Here is a 20720-nt window from a genome sequence, read left to right as displayed (position 1 = left end):
TTTAGTCAGATAAAATCACAAAAGCAGTCAAAATTTAAAAACATTTAAAATACATTTTATACATTTCCTATAATACAAAATGTACATAAATCAAGTATGCATTCATTATGAGGAAGATGTAGTCTAACAGATATTACATTGGGGGTAGACGTGTGTGATTAGAGCAGTCCTAAGTAATTAAATACGTTCTGTTCTGCAATCTAAAGAAATTAAACATTAACACTTTTTCTAGCTCTCAGTATGCTTTTTAGAAAACCAGCCATAACTCCAAAACAATAATCACTGTCCAATAATTGTAAATAAAAAAAGCAGTTCGACATTGCCCCCATCTCTCCAGTCTCAGGAGAGGTAGAATCTTTCTGGATCTTTCCTTAGTATAAAATATGCAAAATAAAATCACATGAATAGATGATTGCGGAGAAAGATCGTCGCTGGGGCAATGACATAGCTCTCTAGATCAGTTGTTCATCTCTGGGTAGCTAATCAGTCAATGAAATGTTCCGAACCTAAAACGTGTTAAAACATATCATATCCCCCTGTACAGCGTGAAAGATATGGTTGGATATCATATGTTATTACAGACAATTGATGTTGGACAACCGAAGGTTTGTTCATTTCCAGTGCTAGTCTGTTTTCCTCAAGGTGGGTCATGCAAATTAATTTAAATTCCTTCCGACAGATAGAATTCAAAGTCTTTGGTATGGCATAGTAATCTGGACGTCCAAGATCACATTAAAAGTTTTTTACATACTTTAATCAGGTGATCTGAGTTGCGTGATCCAATTTCATTGAGTCCTTCAGTATTTCCTTGTTTAAGCCTGTACTATCCGAGGTCCAAATTCGGTGCCAAAGTAACACAGGTTGTATCTTAATGACATCTGAGATGTATGAAACCCCCAACTCACTGTGACAATTAAAAACTGGAGTACTTGCAGGTACAGCGACAATAAATCTTAAAAAAGCATCGGGGGCGGAGCTTTCCTGGATCGGAGATGGCCGCAGCCCGCTAGAGCTCCGCCCTACACGCCAATATTTTCCACGATCCTCCACGAATCCTGCAGCGGCTCTTTTCTGAGTGTAGGGTCCAGTCCCCTGGCTGACGGCGACCACGATACAGCGCCCGCCTGCATCCCGACGCCCGCCGACAGACTTGCGGGACCTTAAAGTCCGCGTTGCGGTGCGGCCTGTGCATCCCCGGGCTAAAGTTTGGTGGTGCCCGATGCGCCTAGCCCCTTCCTGGCGTCGCGCTGGGCGCCCCTGCAGCAGCGCTTTTTACAGTGGCGGCACCCTGGGGGGGGGGGGGGGGGGGGGGCAGGTTGAAGACGAAGCGAATTGCTCCCCTGGCCCTGTTGCGGATTTGCGGTCTTCCTGGTGCCCTCACTCGCTTGTTGCCCTCCTGGGGGCGATGAGCTGGCCAGAACTCACGCTATTTTAACTGCCGGTGGCATATAGGGCGGACATTTCAGCTATTGGTTCCCTGGTGGCTGCTACTGCCGTGGAGACTTCGCACCCCCACACAAGTAACAAGTTGTGGAGTGGTGTGGCTCACTGGTTAGAGGCGGCAGACCCGGAAGCAGAGGACGGCCCGGAACCAGGGTTCTATCCCCGACGCGGCAGGGTTGTGGACCAGGGTCAGCGGACTCGATAATTCTCGCCTCGGTGCCTACTCTAACCAGGGATCACACTCGGCAACTCTGGGCATTAGCTTGCCTCATCTCCACAACGGCCCCCCACATACGCCGGGGATGCCTGGTTTCACCTTGGAGATACCCAGTAGGGACCATCTCACAGGGAAAGCCAGGACGGGTTCCCCAGCGGTCTACAGCGCAGAGATACTCCTTCGGGAGTTGATTCTAGCGCTTTAGAACCCACAATTAAATTAAATTAAATTAAATTAAATTAACCTTCTGTCACCTCTGCCTCAGAACCTTGTGTTGTCCCCCTAGCTTTGGCTCTGGTCGACTACCCGCAGAGCGGCGACCTTTCCTGGGACTTTGAGGTCTCTAACCTATCTCTTGCAGCAAGTACCTACCTGCTTCACCTGGCGACGTGGGGAAAGTTGATAGGACCCAGTCTAAGCTCCAATTCGAGCACCACAAATCCAGGCGCAACAAGGAAGGTGCAGAAGGGGGTTCCCCCCTCAGAGACGGACACTGCGAAGGACGACTCGGTAGGGGATATTAAACAGATCACTGCCTCCATGCAACGAGGTCTGACTGCTATTGATACTAAGATAGACTTCCTGGCTTAATGAATGGACACGCGGAAGCAGATGGAACGTGCCCTCGCGGCCCTCCGAGACAAAGATGAGGATCTTGAAGCCCGGTCACGCCGCAGCAATCTGCGCATCACGGGCCTGGCGGAGTCCACTGCCACAGTAGGAATGGAGCAGTTCGTTGAGCACCTGCTGACCTCCCTTCTAGGCACAGAAACGTTCTCTCCTCTCTTTGTGGTTGAGAGGGCGCACCGGTCGCTTGGACCTCGACCCCAACCAGGAGCCCCGTCTCGCCCCATTATTGCAAAACTCCTGAACTATCGGGACAGGGATGCTGTGTTGAGGAAGGCACGTGAGTTGGGTCCCTTGCGCTGTGAAGGATCAGACATTTCTCTCCCGATTTCACCCTAAAAGTGCAGGAGGCGAGGCGGCAGTTTAACCCAATGAAACTGAAACTGCAGGATCATCACATCAAATATGCTATGCTGTACCCCGCCAGACTGAAAGTCCTTTTTGATGGGTAGCCGCGTATTTATCAAGACCCGTAATCCCTTCAGAAGTCCCTCCAAGAATGGGAAAGGGCCAACAAGCGTCCGAACACTCAACGCGCCTCCTCGCCATCGAATACGGACGCTGGAACTCTAGACGATAATGACTGAGAGCCTGGTGATATTTCCTTTGTAATGCTGTTATTATGCTCTTATAGCCACTTGTTCTTACTTTGGTTGCGGCACTTACTGAAGTCCGACTGGGACCCTTTAGCTAGAGAATTGTACAAAACAACAGGTTACTTGCCTTGAGTTACTTATTAAGATGACTTACTCCGGGGGGAGCCCTCCCAGCAAAGCGCACACTGGCGAATTCCTCCCATGCGGCTTACTTCTCCACACACTCCAGGGGTGTCTTAACCTGGATCAATCCTAAAGCAGGCCTCCGACTCGAGCCTCTGCATACAGATGTGGCAGGTAGATACACCATATTCAGATGTTTTGGCCCCTTATGGGAACTCTTAATTGTCAACACATATGGCCTGAATTACGATGACCCCAGCTTCTACAGGTTCTTGTTCACACTACTCCAGAAATGCAGCTCCCTTCAGATCATCTGGGGGGGCGACTTTAACTGCATCATGGACACAGCTCTTGACCGGTCACAGGGTCCTCCCCCACGCCCGCTCTCTGCCACAGCTAAAACTGTGTTAGATATCACTCTGCAATTGCAGCTAGCTGATGTGTGGAGGTCGCGTTCGCAGATCCAGGGAGGATATACGCACTATTCAGCATCACATGACGTCTATACCCGGATTGACTATTGGTTTTATCCGCAACTTGATTTCTAGGGTGTCAGACTGCTCAGTCCTTCCCCGCACCTTCTCGGACCATTCCCCACTCTTGCTTTCGCTCGCCACCCCTCCCTCATTTTTATGGTGACTCCCCCTTACTCCCTATTGGACGCTGTTTTCCGTTCTGACCAGAAGCAATCTCCGAATTCTTTACTAACAACGTGGGCACGGTGGACTCCTTCGCTACAGTATGGGAGGCGTTTAAGGTATATATCCGGGGAGTTGCTATCAGCAAGCATACAGGAGTCCTCTGCGCTATCCGTGACCGCTTAACTCTTCTAGAGACTCGGCTGGCCGACCTTGAGACACGGCTGACCAGAGATGATGACATTGCGCTTAGGGAACAGTTTAAGTCCGCTCTAGCCGAATTCCACGAGGAAGCCGATCGGGAAATCAAACATTTGGGCAAGTACGCATCTGCCAGAGTCTATGGCTAATCTGATCGCCCGGGTTCGGTGCTGGCGGCACTGGCGCGGCACCAGGCGGGAGCTGGGGCGGTTGTTGAGCTAGAGGATGATGACGGCTCATTGCTGAGGGAGAACGCTGCAATTGGTGCACGATTTTGGTCTTATTATCAAGATTTGTATACCTCTAGGCTCTCCCCTAGCGACGAGGATATTGCTGACTACTTTGAATATATACAACTTCCATGGTTGCAGAACTGGCACCGCGAATTCTTGATGCGACCTATTGAGGTAGCTGAGGTTCGCCTTGCGTTGGGATCCATGCGGGAAGGGAGTGCCCCTGGTATGGACGGCTTAACGGTAGCTTTCTATAAAAGCTTCGGCCCCTTCTTATTCCCCATCTTATCACATTATTTCACAACATTGCCGCTGATTGCTCTATGCCCCCTTCCATGTGCGAGGCGCTCATTAATACTCTTTTAAAACCTAATAAAGACTCACGTAAATGCTCCTGCAACCGCCCCCTATCACTCGTGAATGTCGATACCAAATTATAAGCCAAAATCCTCGTGAATCGTCTGTCCCCGCTTCTCCCCCAACTGATTGGACTAGAACAAGCCGGGTTCATCCCTGGTCGCACACTCACGCAGAATATCCGTACGGTCTTCGGCGCCCTGCAGCACGTGAAGCCGGAGGTCAAGGCCGCGGCAGTCTTCCTTGACGCCGAAAAGGTCTTCGATTCAATCGAATGGAAATTTATGAAGGCAGTATTGGCCCGGATGGGTGTTGGCGGTGTATTTCTGCAGTTGATTTCAGCACTGTATCACGCTCGTGTGGCCAGAGTCCAAGTCGGCGATGCAGTGTCTGCCAAGTTTCTAATTTCCCGGGGCACCAGTCAGGGGTGCCCGCTGTCTCCACTATTGTATGCGGTTGCAGCTGAACCACTGCTGCAAGCTTTATGAGAATATCACAACCACAGGGGACTATGATTCCCCCGATATCAGCTTCTTACAACTGAGTACGCTGATGATACCCTCCTATATGTCAGGGACCCCGAAGTCAATCTATCTCCGGTGGTCCGGGAAGTCCTCTGCTTTGGGGGCCTTTCCAGCCTAACGATTAACTGGGACAAGTCTCTCATATTCCCCCTGACACCTGCGACACAGCAATTCACGTTAGAATACCCGGTGCAGTGGACTACGGAACCCGTGCGATACCTGGGCATCCAAATCCACTCTGATGCAGATGTGATTTTGAGGGTCAATTACGGTGCAGCGATAGGGAAATTCACAGATGACATTGAACACTGGATACGTCTTCCTCTCTCTTTGACCGGCCGCATCGCACTAATGAGAATGGTTGTCCTCCCGCGCCTACTATTCCTATTTGTTAATATACCTATTGTCCTCCCACAGCACGTGTTTAGGAACCTTCGCTCACTAATGACCAAACTGGCATGGGCGGGTGGTACCCCAAGGGTGGTGCTGGACACGCTTATGCTCCCATATTCCTCTGGAGGATTAAATGCCCCGAACCTGGAATTGTACTACAGATTTGCTCAGGCCTCACACGCTTGTAGCTGGATACATGGCCCTCGAGGGTTAGACTATCTTCATGTGGAGGGGGTTGTGGCAGCTCCACACCCTCTGCCACGGTTGTTAACACAGACCCCCTCCCATAGATGTGGAATACTTGACTCCATTAACTCTGTGTCTCACGCATGGAATGCGCTCCTTGATATGTACGACGGCGCACAACTGTATTCCCCTCAGCTGCAAGTCGAGTGGTGCCAATGGCTGGGACCCAGCTCGGACAGGGGCATCCTTAACTCCCTTAATGAGTTGCATATAAAGTCTATGGGAGATTTATTTCGAGGTGGGCGGGTGCGCACATGGGAGGAGTTAGCGGGTACTACTGAAGACCACACAGCACTGACAAAATTTCATTTTTTCAGAATTAGTCATGCCTTGCAATCGGTTCTCGGTGAGGACTTTCAGGAACCCTTGGACATTCCCCCTCTAATACTACTTTTAGGCACCCAGAGCCCAAGCAAGCTGATTTCCAAATTGTACACTTTGGCCCTGGCTATGAAGGTACATCCCTAAACAAAGCCAGACAAGCGTGGCAATCCGAAATCGACGCCCCTATCTCTGACGACATCTGGCTTACTCGTCAAATTTCAATACATGGAAGACATCGCCTTGTCCATTTTAAATTTCTGAACAGGGTGTATAATTCCCCACTACGTCTGTGCCGGTTTGGATTACGGGAAACTGACAGCTGTGAGCGGTGTGATGCCCCCCCGGCGGGTTTTTATCATCTGGCTTGGGTCTGCCACCCAGTAGTGCAGTATTGGCTTCTATCTTCCATAAACTCAGTGACATTGTTGGTTCAACCTTGTCCCCTGACCCATTGTTAGCTTTGCTAGGTTACACTAATCCCCTAAAAAAGGGAATGTGTAAATTGGTTGCTTTAGCCCTCCTCTTAGCCAAGCGCAGACTGGCGATGAGATGGATGAGGGGACCATTGCCCACCCTAGTGGAATGGGAGCGTGATATATTATACTGTTATACTCAGTCAGAGATTTACAATGAGATGAGACCACCGACCAATTGCCCGAGGAGTTTCTGGGGTCTTTATGCTCAATATCATGCACGCCAAATGTCTAATACTGACGCTTCTGAAGCCTAATTGTTGCCAAAGGTTGTTTTCACTCTATGCGTGAGTTGGTGGGTGTTGTCCGTTATTGTTGACCCTCCTTATCTGGCTGTAAGAGGCCTATGCTCCAATCTGGACCCTATTACATCTATTTACTAGCTTGCCTACTCATCCCCTCGAATCGCTTTACACCCTAAGGCGTTTTTCCCTACCGGTATGCTCATTGCCCCCCCAATCCCTTCTTTATCAGTATTGTTTATTTGACCCAAGAGTGATGTTAGTGGAGATATGCACTATTTCTTTCAGATATGTATTGCTTTTTGTCTTTATTTTTTATGTTTTTGTCTTTGAAAATTCAATAAAAAGTTAAAAAAGAAAAATGCATTTTCAACGTATTGAATGGGTGAACAATCCTGAAAGCCCCGGACTCCCGCCCCAAATATAGCTATGCTCACTCATTTAGCCTGATACACTTTTAGGAGGATTTCAGGGGGCCTTTTACCCAATTTTTTTTTTTTTTTTTAGAGAAGTTTACTACAGCCGCAGTCAACTTCATAAAAAGAAGGCTCCTACTCTTAATCGCCTGGGCCCAGGAACAAGTATGATTGAATAGAACACGCAAAATACGTAAATGTGTTAGTGGATTCTATTCGGCTTCCACCAACTTGGATTCCATGGTTATATAAACAATGCATTTAAAAAAATGCGATGTGTTGCAGGAGTACATACTATGGAACAGTTACTTAGCCAACAATAACTACTCTCTTAATTACTGCATCACCAAAATATTGTAATATTTCATCTAAAACAATTCACATAAAAGAATGCAATTTTTATTGAAATATTTACACATGGGGAATTGATCAGTCTGTAATCAAATGAGCCATGTCAGGATACAACATTTATGTGTGAAAGAAATATTTAGGAGATTTTATGTTATGCTCTTTGATGAATGGGGGAGTCATGAGCAAATAGATAACAGTTTTGTTAACAATTTTTTACTTCATTCGATGATCATTAAGAACGAAAAGCATTAACACGTTTAGGGTGCTTCCGAAATTTTGATATGCAGTCAAACATCAGACGAGACAGTGCAATCAATCTTTTCAGTTATTTCTTAAAAAAAAAAATAGGGCAGTGAATCACATGCAGGAGAGAATGTGGCCTAACGGCTAGGGTGGTTGACCTCGGAGCTGGGGAATCGGGTTCTAGTCTCGTCAGGAACACTTAACATTCTGTGATTATGGGCAAATTACTTAATCTCCCAGAGCCAAACAAAAATGAAGGTGCCTGTCTGTAATGTAACTGGTGCTCGTGTAAAGCGCTCTGATACCTTTGGGGCTAATTAGCGCTATATAAACTCCACACATAAAAAAACTGGAAAGGGGAGAGGCAAGGGTAGCTTATGGAATGGTGGAAATGTGGTATGCAGCATAACTGGATACTAGATTGTTTCAGAATTCTGATTGTCTCAGAATTCCAAAATTTAAATGTCACCGTCAGTAGACAATAAAAGCGCTATTAAAACAAGATAAGCATTGGCGAAGCTGACAGATCTGGCTTTTCAAAATAAAGGGTGAGTTTCTTAAAGATAATGGAAATATGTTATGAAAGAAAGAGTGATTGATACAGTGACATTATGCAATAAAGTTACGGTTTTGATTACACGTTGAAAGTCGTATGTATTTAGAACCCATGAAGACATAGGGCAAGGTTGTTAGTAGTAACAGGATGGTAATATTATGTTATACAGGGTTTCTGAAAAATAACCAAGTTACTTAACTTTGGTCAACAATCTATGTGGTGAATACTCCGTAAATTTAAGAGAAGTACTTCTGCATGCCGGTAGGTGGCGATGATTGCCTCTGCATCAACATCATCCGCTACTGAAGTGATCAGTGGAACCGCATGTAGATGCCATCCATACGAACGGACGTCAGTATATTACGTAGACTGTCTTGTCCGCACAGAGTCCATCATCAAATTGGCATTACCTGTGTTCATATGCCTAAAGTGGGACCTTTGTAGATGAAAAGTGTCCAGTTCACATAACAGGGAGGGTGGAGAGTCAGTGAGGAATCTGCCGTTAGAAAAAGCATTCACCAGAAAGCTCATTACTAAAGCTAAGTAACAGGTTCTTCTGATGGACACAGATTCCTCAACTTGTGAATAGATACCACAGCAGTACCTCTCCAGGTGGTGGGTCTGTGAACTTTCTCAGACCAAAATGTCCTGGACAAAATGCAGCTCTCAACAGTACTGGATTTCGAGGCAGTAGTGCTTTTTGAACATATATATATATATGTACGCCCACATAGTCCTCTGACGAATGTCTAGGAAAGGTACTAGTATGCCAAAGCAGCAGGCATCAAGAGATGACCTACTGTGCACTGCTTTGCCCTTCTTCATACCAGAGAGTCCTACAAAGTACTGATGATCCAACCAATGTTCTTTGGTTCAATCTATATAAAAATTCAGGGCCCTTTTAAGGTCCAAACAATGTACTATCTCGTCCTGTCTGCTCTGGGGGTAAGTCACAAAACCATACCATATCCAAATTAGCGCTAATGAACGGTAGTGTCTGCAAAAGGGTGAGGTATGACGTAACAATTAAGGCAGGTTCACCATTGCCCGGAGATGGCTGACGGACCTCTGGGCAAGCCTGCATTAAGTAGCCACTCATCGAGCTAGGGGAAGACAGGAAGACCCAACCTCTAAAGGTACCCTGTGGCCACCACTATCATTTAATGAACACCAGAGGGGCACTGGTGAGGCCTAAAATGAGCACCGCAATTTGAAAATGGTCCTGGCCCACTGTAAACCGGAGGACGCGCCTGTGGACCTGCAGGACAGGAATATGGAAATAAGCGTTCTGCAGTTTTAACAACATCCAGTGTCATGGATCTAGGGCAGATATCTTGCATCGTGAATTTGTCCTTCCTCAGGAAAGCACTAAGAGGGTGAAGATCTAAAATAGGATGAATGCCCCCTTCCTTCTTTTGCTCAAGGAAGTAGCAGGAGTAACACCCAGTTCCTTCTTCCGAGGACAGAAGCCATGGTCCCCCTGGCCAAAATAGTCTACACTTCCTGCTGCAAGATGAACAGGTGGTCCTTCGTCTCCCATTCTGATAATGATGGAAGGTCCTGCGGCATGCAAAGAAAATGGAGGGTGTAGGCCTGATGTACAATTTGGAGGACTCACTTATCTGAAGTGATGGCTGCCAATCTTAGCGAAAATGTCAGATCATGTCTCCGACAGAGTGACTGTGTTCCGGCATGGACACACTAAATAGGTTTTGCGGATGCTGCTGGAGGAGGTGCGTGCGGGTGACTGAGTTGCATGCTGATGCTGCTCTCCTGGGAGTTGTCTTTCAGAACTGCAGCCTCAGCCACAAAAGGGCTGAAAGGCATGCTGGGTTGGAGGAGGGAGTTTGTCGCTGGTGAAACTGGAAAACCCAGGAGAGCGAAATTGTTGGTGTATTTGTCTGGTGGGGACATGCTGGGTTGCAACCTTTTCCCACTGATACGTCATTGCAGTTAATAACCACACTGATAATCTGTTACTCACAATAGTGAATTCCAATGTTTGCTATACATAGCATATAGAATTACAGATGGGTAAGTGAATGACTGAGAAGTTTTTGATTGAGGAGCCCCGAGTGACTGTCTAGGTCATTCACAGTCGTGGGTGAAAAACATCCCCCTAATTGATGGCTACCCATCTATATTTGTAGTCTATATTTACTTCTAATACCCTTTCACTTTGTGAACAGTGTTTTCTAAAAAGCAATAAGGTACTGTAAGTACAAAAGTTTGCAAAATTATGATTAATATTTAACAGCAAGTTTAGCTTATGTTTGTTGTTAAGGAAATTCGAATTGTAACAGAAAAACAAATCAGCAATTATTATTTTTAAATAAAGTTTTTTGACATTAAGCATTCGTAATCAGAGTCGGAGTAGATTAAATTACATATTTTCTGGGTGGGTATCAATTTGATATTTTCACTCACTTATAGGAGCATTACATCTGTTACATCCACATTTGTTAATTGAGGAAGGATTGACATTTGGAACAATTGTGATAAAACTAATACTTGAGAATGGCATGTTAATTACAAGTTGCGTTGTTGATGGAGTAACATTAGGCTGAGTTTTCCTTTGAGTTGTTATATTTAAAATGTTTTTTTGTGCTACCTATGACAGGATGGAGAAATTGCTGATAGATTGTACATTTATGTGCCCTGAAATTTGCCAGACGGTGAGTTAGAAATCTTTGCCCATTAGTTTTTGTATGGCTGTTTTTCTTGTGCTATGATTTATAATTCGATTTTCTGCAGATAAGACTGCCGTGTCGAAAGGTGTTTATAATTAGCCATATTTTATTTTCACCAATTATCTTTGATCTGTACCAGAGAAAAATAAAAGTTTTATAGTCTCTGTCTGGACCAAAGCAAAATGGCGTATCTAATGTTTTCATATTTTCTGGTCTGTTAGCCGCATTTTTTATATATGATGAGTAACTTTTGAAATTCATTTTGTTTCCATACCTCCTGGTATGTGCTGGTCAAATGTATTTCGTGTTTGTTCCTGTGGAAGTTTTGGTTTGTCTTTTGTTGTATTAAAGGTATTTTCTACCTTCTTTATCCTCCATTAGTTGTAGGTCTTCACATTTTAGATTTTAATGCTCCCTTGTACAGAGTGCAAAGTGGATTGAAATGCAGGAAAAGAACATATGCAAAAGAGAATGTGGGTTGTATAGATCAATGGTGCCAATTTGGAAAGTTGGTGTAAGTTCTCTGTCCTTCATGACATCTGGCTAACGAGATCGGTTACCTTTACCCAGTCTTTTAAGATGCTTCTGTTTAGCAACCAGTATCTGCACTGTATTATGGAATTAATTGTGTTTTTCCCAGTAAATGATGTATGTAGGGAATGTTTATTGCAGTACACCCACTCTCCCCCCACTTTTTACCTGGTATCTGGTGCAACTTTGACTGGGTGCTGGTTTCCTGCCAATCATGTCCCCAGCACCAGTGCTCTTTCCCTCAACTGTTCCACATTTGGCACTAGTAGCCTCCCTGTAAATCCCTAGTAAATGGTACCCCGGGTACCTAGGGCGTAGGGACTGAAGAGGGTCCACTAGGGCTGCAGCACAAATTGGACCACCCTAGGGACCTTTCACTAAGATCGAGCAAATTGCCATTGCAGGCTGCGTGCCTTGGACTAGAAAATCATGGCACACAGTCCTGTGTGCCATGCCTGCACACACTGCATGAGATTTAGGTAAGACACCCCTACAGCAAGCGTTTGAGCCCAAAGGCAGGGTGCACCATATCCCATGTGTGGACATATCTGCCTGAGCAGATGTGACCCTACAATGTTGAAGTCCATTCTTATGTTACAAAATGAGGTGTCAACCCAGAGGGTCAGAGGGACCTGGGTAGTTAAACAATATAGATAGGGTGGTCCCTGACCAGATTGGAATTATTAAAAAACAGTTTCAATAGAAAAACAATTAATGACAAAATTATATAACAGAACACTATTGTTTATTCTCATAGTGTTTGTGAGTTTTTCATTGCATTCTTTCTTTTTTACTTTTTACATTATTATACACATAAATAACATTTTTCAGTGCCCACTATACAGGGAAAGGGGAGGGTTTTGTGCAGTGATCAGGGATAGGTGCAAATAAGGGAAAGTGACAAGTCAATTGTAAATTTCTTTTAACAATATACAATGGCTTCTCACAGGAGCCATACAGGAGTACATCCAGAGTTCTGTTGGCATAATTATCGTAACATCACATTACAACCGGTGTTCATAATCACACTCTAGTCATGTGTTCCAGTATAAAAGTCAACGTTTCGACCCTAGTCGTAGGGATGATGTCCCTTACATGGCGGGTCTTCTTCAGGACACGGGGGAAGGGATGGGCATGTCCTATAGGGAAAGATTATTAAAATGAATAAAAAATCCAATTAATGGGGAAATGCACACAGAGGTACAGCAAAGTTACATCAATAGGACAGGGCAGATGGAAATCATGCTGGTCCGTGTAAAAGCAAGTTTAATCAGGCTTGGGCTATGGTCATGTCCCTGGGTTCAATACATGCTTAAGTATGGGATTCTAATTACGGACAAAATGTCAGAGACCAGATACCGTGGATGGGGCAACATTATTACAAGAATGTCAAAACATTGCCGGTCTTGGGATGGATTGTCAAGATTTACCTTATCTAAGAACAAGGAGCTGCCTCCAAATTTCGTTTCCTGTAAAGAAATATATGGACACTAGTTGTAGAGACATTAACATGGGTTCCCTATCTGGCAATATAACTTATGGATCTAAATCGTATTTACCTTACCGAAGACCCAGTAGGATCTCAATTTATGTGGTGCACCTAAAGGGAAGAAAAGGGGACTATGAGTATTATGATCATATTCCCACAGATCACTGGGCAGTGATTCAGTTAGTAACACAGGGAAAATTACCTGTTTCATAACATGAGTGCGTGAGCCAGGGTCCGTATTATTCCATGACTTTGCCCCTGGGAACGAAATCGGAGCAAAAAATTAATTAATTAGGTCACCCGACTTCCTACCAGTAATATCTACAACCAAACGGAGTCAGAACGGTAGGGTGGCCATAGGTACCTGAAAAATCGGGTCGTAGAACCGCGTCCCCGGCAGTCTCCTGATGATTGCGAACTCGTCTGGCGTTCTGCACCGCATATGTAAAAGCGGGTAGACTTTCGCGTCACGTGATCGCGGTAGACATGGTAGACAGACTAAACCGGTCTCCATGGTAACCTTCATATGCCTCGGAAGGGAGAGACAGGATATTTCTATGCATCTCATGAATGCAAATGGGATTCCAGAGTTATGCCGTTAAGTGGACTTAATCCCGATATATGTGGTGCGGCGTGATCTGACAGCTATTGAGTGTAATTGATCATGTCATTAAAAAGGGTGTGCCAAATGCGCCCATCTTCCTTAAAAAACATTCGGTAAACACATGTAAAAATCAATAGGCATGTCTACGTTGCCAAGCCTGATTAAACTTGCTTTTACACGGACCAGCATGATTTCCATCGGCCCTGTCCTATTGATGTAACTTTGCTGTACCTCTGTGTGCATTTCTCCATTAATTGGATTTTTATTAATTTTAATAATCTTTCCCTATAGGACATGCCCACCCTTTCCCCCGTGTCCTGAAGAAGACCCGCCATGTAAGGGACATCATCCCTACGACTAGGGTCGAAACGTTGACTTTTATACTGGAACACATGACTAGAGTGTGATTATGAACACCGGTTGTAATGTGATGTTACGATAATTATGCCAACAGAACTCTGGATGTACTCCTGTATGGCTCCTGTGAGAAGCCATTGTCTATTGTTAAAAGAAATTTACAATTGACTTGTCACTTTCCCTTATTTGCACCTAACCCTGATCATTGCACAAAACCCTCCCCTTTCCCTGTATAGTGGGCACTGAAAGATGTTATTTATGTGTATAATAATGTAAAAAGTAAAAAAGAAAGAATGCAATGAAAAACTCACAAATACTATGTGAATAAACAATAGTGTTCTGTTAAATAATTTTGTCATTAATAGTTTTTCTATTGAAACTGTTTTTTATTAATTCCAATCTGGTCAGGGACCACCCTATCTATATTGTTTAACTACCCAGGTCCCTCTGACCCTCTGGGTTGACCCCTCATTTTGTAACATATTCAGCGCAGGAGCTTACCTGTGAGGTCCTCTTTCCTTCCTTCGAGATTTCACTCAGATCCACTATGGTGGACACGGAAACTTCATCATACACAGAGGATTACATTAAGCAACTCATACAGAACCGGGCCAGCAATTTTCTGTCAGATTGTACACCTGGGATTGAATTTACTTTGAATGACAAAATTGCACGCTTAGAGCGTTTGGAAAAGAAATTGATAAGGACCAGATTACATGGACATCTATTAACCCAATATCTTCAGGCACATATTATTCCCACTGGATTGCAAATAAAAATAGAACCTGCAATTTTTGTGGATGTACCGAAATTCTGTGAAGGGTTTAGTTTCGTCGCCAACAATTGCTCCCGGCACTGGATGGTGCTGCGGGTAGAGACGGCGGCGGAACAAATCAAAATCCTTCAAGACAAGATTGCCATTCTGAAGGCTGAAATTGAAGGTGATCCATCCCTTACCAACGCAAAGGAAGCACTGAAAAAACTGGATGCCACACTCAAGGAGTTCGACATTACTACACAAACTAGAAAACTAAATAAACTGGCCAGGGATATTCGACTGTACGACAAGAAGAATACGTATCCCTATCTACAAGAGGATTTTTACAGACAGGATAATCAAGGTCGCTTTACCAATAGAGGACGTGTGGATATAGAGGCAGACGCAACTATACTACCTTTTCCGATTCATCTTATAGTTCGGAAGGGGATACCGAACAGGCAGGTTCCAGTGGCAATTATACATACCAAGTCTACAACTACCAACAACCACAGCCTTTTTTAGACCAGGGAACATGGAGACCCCCACGAGGACTTGGTTGTCCCTTCCCCAGAGGAACCAACAGAGGGCAACAGAACAACAGCGGCGACTGAGATGGCAATCGGGGACGAGGCCAGAAACAAGTCAGGTTCAACCCGGAAGAACATGGAGAGAGGTCGACCCGCCGCAAGAACTACAGGTGGTAAAAAAAAGCCCCGTGGTCAATCTATCGAGCCACATCCTGACTGACAGTGAAGTCAAGGTGCTCAGTAGAGGTCTATCCTATGTACTGACGGCAATACCTAATGCATTCAACATCAAGACAGAACTATACAAATTCTTTCGTAAAGTGAGACTAAGGTATCATTTCAGGAATTCACCATCAACAAGCATAAAGTCACACACTGGACTGAGAGTCCCTTCTACATATGTACCACCGGCCCATATGATGACAAAAAAGATTCTAGCATATGAATCAGTTGTGCTGAGGGATGTTGAAGCTATTCTACAAAAGAAGAAATACGCCCAATTCAACATAAGCAGGAATGAAAAACTTGCCCTTCAGAGTCTAAAAGGAAATAAGGAGGTCGTCATTAAACCGGCCGACAAAGGCGGAGCCATTGTTATACAGGATACCTGCAAATACAAAGCAGAAGTGATGAAACAACTGACTGATGGTGTGAGTTATAAAAAAACTCCCAGGCGACCCCTCAAAAGATCTGGCAGTAGAAATAATGCGTGTGACCAAAGAAGGACTGGAACAAGGGTTCTTATCAGAGCAAGAATTCCAATATCTTAACCAGAAAAATCCCCGGACACCAACTAAATATACATTACCCAAAATACACAAAGACATGACAAGCCCACCAGGGCGCCCGATAGTCTCTGGTTGTGGCTCTCTACTGGAACCTTTGTGTCGATACATTGATTTCTTTTTAAAACCCATTGCAGAAGCTACTGAAACCTATCTACGAGACACCACCCACACGATTACCATTGTGGACCTGTTACCGTTTGACCCGACAAGGCAACTTCTGGTGACCAGTAACATCGTTTCCCTCTACACAAGCATTCCCCAAGAGGAAGCCATTGAAGTGATTACTATGGCTCTTGACCAAAGAACAGCTCCAGTTTTTGTACCTAAAAAATGCATTATCTTATTGCTAAAAATCGCCATGATGCGAAAACATTTTGTGTTCCAGAATGAATACTATATACAGACAAAAGGAGTAGCTATGGGGGCGGCCTTTGCCCCAGATTTATCTATTATCTTCATGTCAACATATGAACGACATTTTGTACTTAGTATCTCGAACCCATACAGATCTAAGATAAAAACATGGATGCGTTATATAGACAACATCATCATGATTTGGGAAGGAGGACAGACAGAGCTAACAGAATTTCATACGTGGCTGAATGAAAGGTCCCCCGACATACAGTTCACTGTTGAATCCAGTCCCACTACCATTAACTTTTTGGATCTGTCTATTTATGTGGAAGAAGAGAAGTTATGTACCACACTATACAGAAAGCCCGCGGGGAGGAACTCTTTATTACAATATTCTAGCCACCACCCCAGAGCATTAAGAGATAACTTGCCCTTTGGGCAATTTCTACGCATAAGAAGGAATTGCTCCATGAAAGAGAACTATATGGCAGAGTCCGAAGACTTAATTCAACGTCTGGTGGACCGAGGATATCCAAAAAGGATGGTCAAACGAGCGAGAAAAAGAGCTTGGTTCAGTCCCCACGAATCCCTCCTACAAGGAAGCAGAAGAGAGGAACCTGAGGCGGACCGTCTAATATGTGTTACGACTTTCCCTACTAAAAGTAATGAGATTAAGAAAATCGTTAATAAACACTGGAACTTGATCAGCGATGATGTCGGGAATGATCCACCGCTGCATTCGTTCACAAATATTTTTTGCTTTTCTGAACACGTGGTCTGCTCATACCTAGAGACACCAGCACCGCCGTCACTAACGTCAATGTGGAATCTACAACCCATTGTTGAACACCACAGGTGTGCAATTGTAAAGCTTGTGCCAATACGATTCAAACGAAAGAGTTTGTCTTTAAACACCACAGAATTATCCTTAAGGACTACACAAACTGCAACAGCATGAATGTTATTTACTGCATTCTATGTCCCTGCGAGATGATATATGTAGGGCAAACACAACAGAAAGTGAGGTGTAGGATTCTTCAACATAACAGTCGAATCAGATGTGAAACTGTAGGTGCCCCATTGGTGGACCATTGCAAAATACAGGGACACGGACCGGACTGTCTCAAGTGGATCGTCTTGGAGAAAGTGAACCTTGGCCCTAGGGGAGGTAACATCAGCTCATTGTTGAACCTGCGGGAGATGAAGTGGATCACCCGTTTCAATTCTATCAATGAGGGACTGAACGAATTGGACAGTAGCTTCATACAAATGGCAACAATGTAGGGTCACTCTATCTGTAACGCACCCTCATACACACAAAATAGGGTCTCGAGAATTTCCTACATCCTATACCTTACCCTATTTTAACTAACCATTTGTTCCATACCTCACTGTTAGGTATAATGAAATCATGTACATGCAACAATACAATCATACACCATACTTTATTAGACTGCTATAACGCTCTGCGAGGTAGTTAGGCGGTCAATAAACAGTTCAAGAGCACATCTGGGTGTCTTCCTTCTAGACTACTATAATACCCTGCGAGGCAGTTACGTGGTCTAGTTTCAAACAATAATGTGGTAATGTCGAGTGAATGTTTCCTCATGATTATGAGAACTTAAATATCAAAAAGCAATGAGATCTACTAGTACATCGAGAGTACAATAAGGTGGTCTTTTATCCAAAACTACCATAATAACCTGTGAAGCGGTTAAGTGGTCCGACCCTTAGACTATATTGTGGCAACGTAGACATGCCTATTGATTTTTACATGTGTTTACCGAATGTTTTTTAAGGAAGATGGGCGCTTTTGGCACACCCTTTTTAATTACATGATCAATTACACTCAATAGCTGTCAGATCATGCCGCACCACATATATCGGGATTAAGTCCACTTAATGGCATAACTCTGGAATCCCATTTGCATTCATGAGATGCATAGAAATATCCTGTCTCTCCCTTCCGAGGCATATGCAGGTTACCATGGAGACAGGTTTAGTCTGTCTACCATGTCTACCGCGATCACGCGACGCGGAAGTCTACCCGCTTTTACATATGCGGTGCAGAACGCCAGACGAGCTCGCAATCATCAGGAGACTGCCAGGGACGCGGTTGTACGACCCGATTTTTCAGGTACCTATGGCCACCCTACCGTTCCGACTCCGTTTGGTTGTAGATATTACTGGTAGGAAGTCGGGAGACCTAATTAAATAATTTTTTGCTCCTATTTCGTTCCCCAGGGGCAGAGTCATGGAATAATACGGACCCTGGCTCACGCACTCATGTTAAGAAACAGGTAATTTTCCCTGTGTTACTAACTGAATCACTGCCCAGTGATCTGTGGGAATATGATAATACTCATGGTCCCCTTTTCTTCCCTTTAGGTGCCCTACATAAATTAAGAGCCTACTGGATCATCGGGAAGGTAAATACGATTTAGATCCATAAGTTATATTGCCAGATAGGGAACCCATGTTAATGACTCTACAACTAGTATCCATATATTTCTTTACAGGAAACGAAATTTGGAGGCAGCTCCTTGTTCTTAGATAAGGTAAATCTTGACAATCCACCACAAGACCGGCAATGTTTTGACATTCTTGTAATAATGTTGCCCCATCCACGGTATCTGGTCTCTGACATTTTGTCCGTAATTAGAATCTCATACTTAAGCATGTATTGAACCCAGGGACATGACCATAGCCCAAGCCTGATTAAACTTGCTTTTACACGGACCAGCATGATTTCCATTGGCCCTGTCCTATTGATGTAACTTTGCTGTATCTCTGTGTGCATTTCCCCATTAATTGGATTTTTATTCATTTTAATAATCTTTCCCTATAGGGCATGCCCACCCCTTCCCCCGTGTCCTGAAGAAGACCCGCCATGTAAGGGACATCATCCCTACGACTAGGGTCGAAACGTTGACTTTTATACTGGAACACATGACTAGAGTGTGATTATGAACACCGGTTGTAATGTGATGTTACGATAATTATGCCAACAGAACTCTGGATGTACTCCTGTATGGCTCCTGTGAGAAGCCATTGTCTATTGTTAAAAGAAATTTACAATTGACTTGTCACTTTCCCTTATTTGCACCTATCCCTGATCACTGCACAAAACCCTCCCCTTTCCCTGTATAGTGGGCACTGAAAAATGTTATTTATGTGTATAATAATGTAAAAAGTAAAAAAGAAAGAATGCAATGAAAAACTCACAAACACAATGTGAATAAACAATAGTGTTCTGTTAAATAATTTAGTCATTAATTGTTTTTCTATTGAAACTGTTTTTTAATAATTCCAATCTGGTCAGGGACCACCCTATCTATATTGAAGTCCATTCTTAGACACTGTAAGTGAACAGGGAAACCATAACGAGTACATGGGCTGGACACTGGTCATTATGAAGTCCCCTCTCCATGATGGCTTAACTGTAATCCAAGATGTTTGATACCAAACATCTCGTCTTAATACACCTGCACTGATGCCAGTGTCGAATTTATTAATAAGTACACACAGAGTGCACCTTAGAGGTTCCCCCTGAAAACCTACCAACGACTGACAAGTGTGGTTGCCGACTGGTCTCAGCCAGCCTGCCATCACTAGACATGTTTCTGGACACCTGGGGTGAAAGCCTTCGCTCCCACAGGCCAGGAACAAAGCCTGCTCTGGGCGGAGATGTTCATACATTGTCAAAGCAGGCATTGCCTTCCAGGGTGGGGAGCTTCAAAGAACATGCCGCCTTTGAAAAGCAACCCAGGCCTCTCCAGATAGTGAAAGATACCAACCCCCCTGTCCTGACCCCAGTTTTCGGCGGAAGGACAGATGGGAAAATTAGTTAGATTAGGAGGTAGGCCCACACCTAGCCAGCACCACCCCTAAGGTAGGGCAGCTGATGAGGAACCCACTTTTTAGAATCCTCCATCTTGTGTTGAGAAATTTAGCCCATTAGGGTCAGGGTTATGCTCACATCCCACAGGAAGTGGTCATTTAGAGGGTTTAGTCACCCAAAGGTAGGTAGCCTATTGGCTGCTATCTGGTACTCCCCTTAAGACCCATAAATTGAACCCCTTGACCCAGAATTTTAGATTAAACTGATTTAAAGAAGAAAAGGACAAAGAAGAGCTGCTGAACCCAAGGATGGAGACCCTGCCGAGGAGTTTTGGCACAAACCCTGCCTACCGCTTCAAGACTCCACAATCGAGGTGAACTGTCTGGTCCTGCTGCTGTGTGGCCTCTAGGATCCCCAGAGGAACACCAGCCTCCGCCAATTGCCAAGAACTCCCTTGGAGTACAGGGGCTACTCCCCTGCAGTCCACAGGCACTGAAAACCACACAGTCCGGTCCAGACTTGTGGCTCACCAGCCCGACCAACGCAGCAACCAACCAGAAAGAGGCACTCATGCTC

General features: G+C 44.6%; 1 protein-coding gene across 1 annotated transcript in view; it reads right to left on the bottom strand.

Annotated features, from left to right (window-relative positions):
• Positions 1 to 20720, bottom strand: part of ZZEF1 (zinc finger ZZ-type and EF-hand domain containing 1) — a 1627273-nt gene that overhangs the window by 983474 nt on the left and 623079 nt on the right. The window lies entirely within an intron of this gene.

The sequence above is a fragment of the Lissotriton helveticus genome, chromosome 3_1, assembly GCF_964261635.1.
Source record: "Lissotriton helveticus chromosome 3_1, aLisHel1.1, whole genome shotgun sequence".
NCBI classification, from domain to species: Eukaryota; Metazoa; Chordata; class Amphibia; order Caudata; family Salamandridae; genus Lissotriton; species Lissotriton helveticus.
The sequence above is the reverse complement of the archived record's forward strand: the minus strand, read 5'-3'. Positions and strand labels throughout refer to the sequence as shown.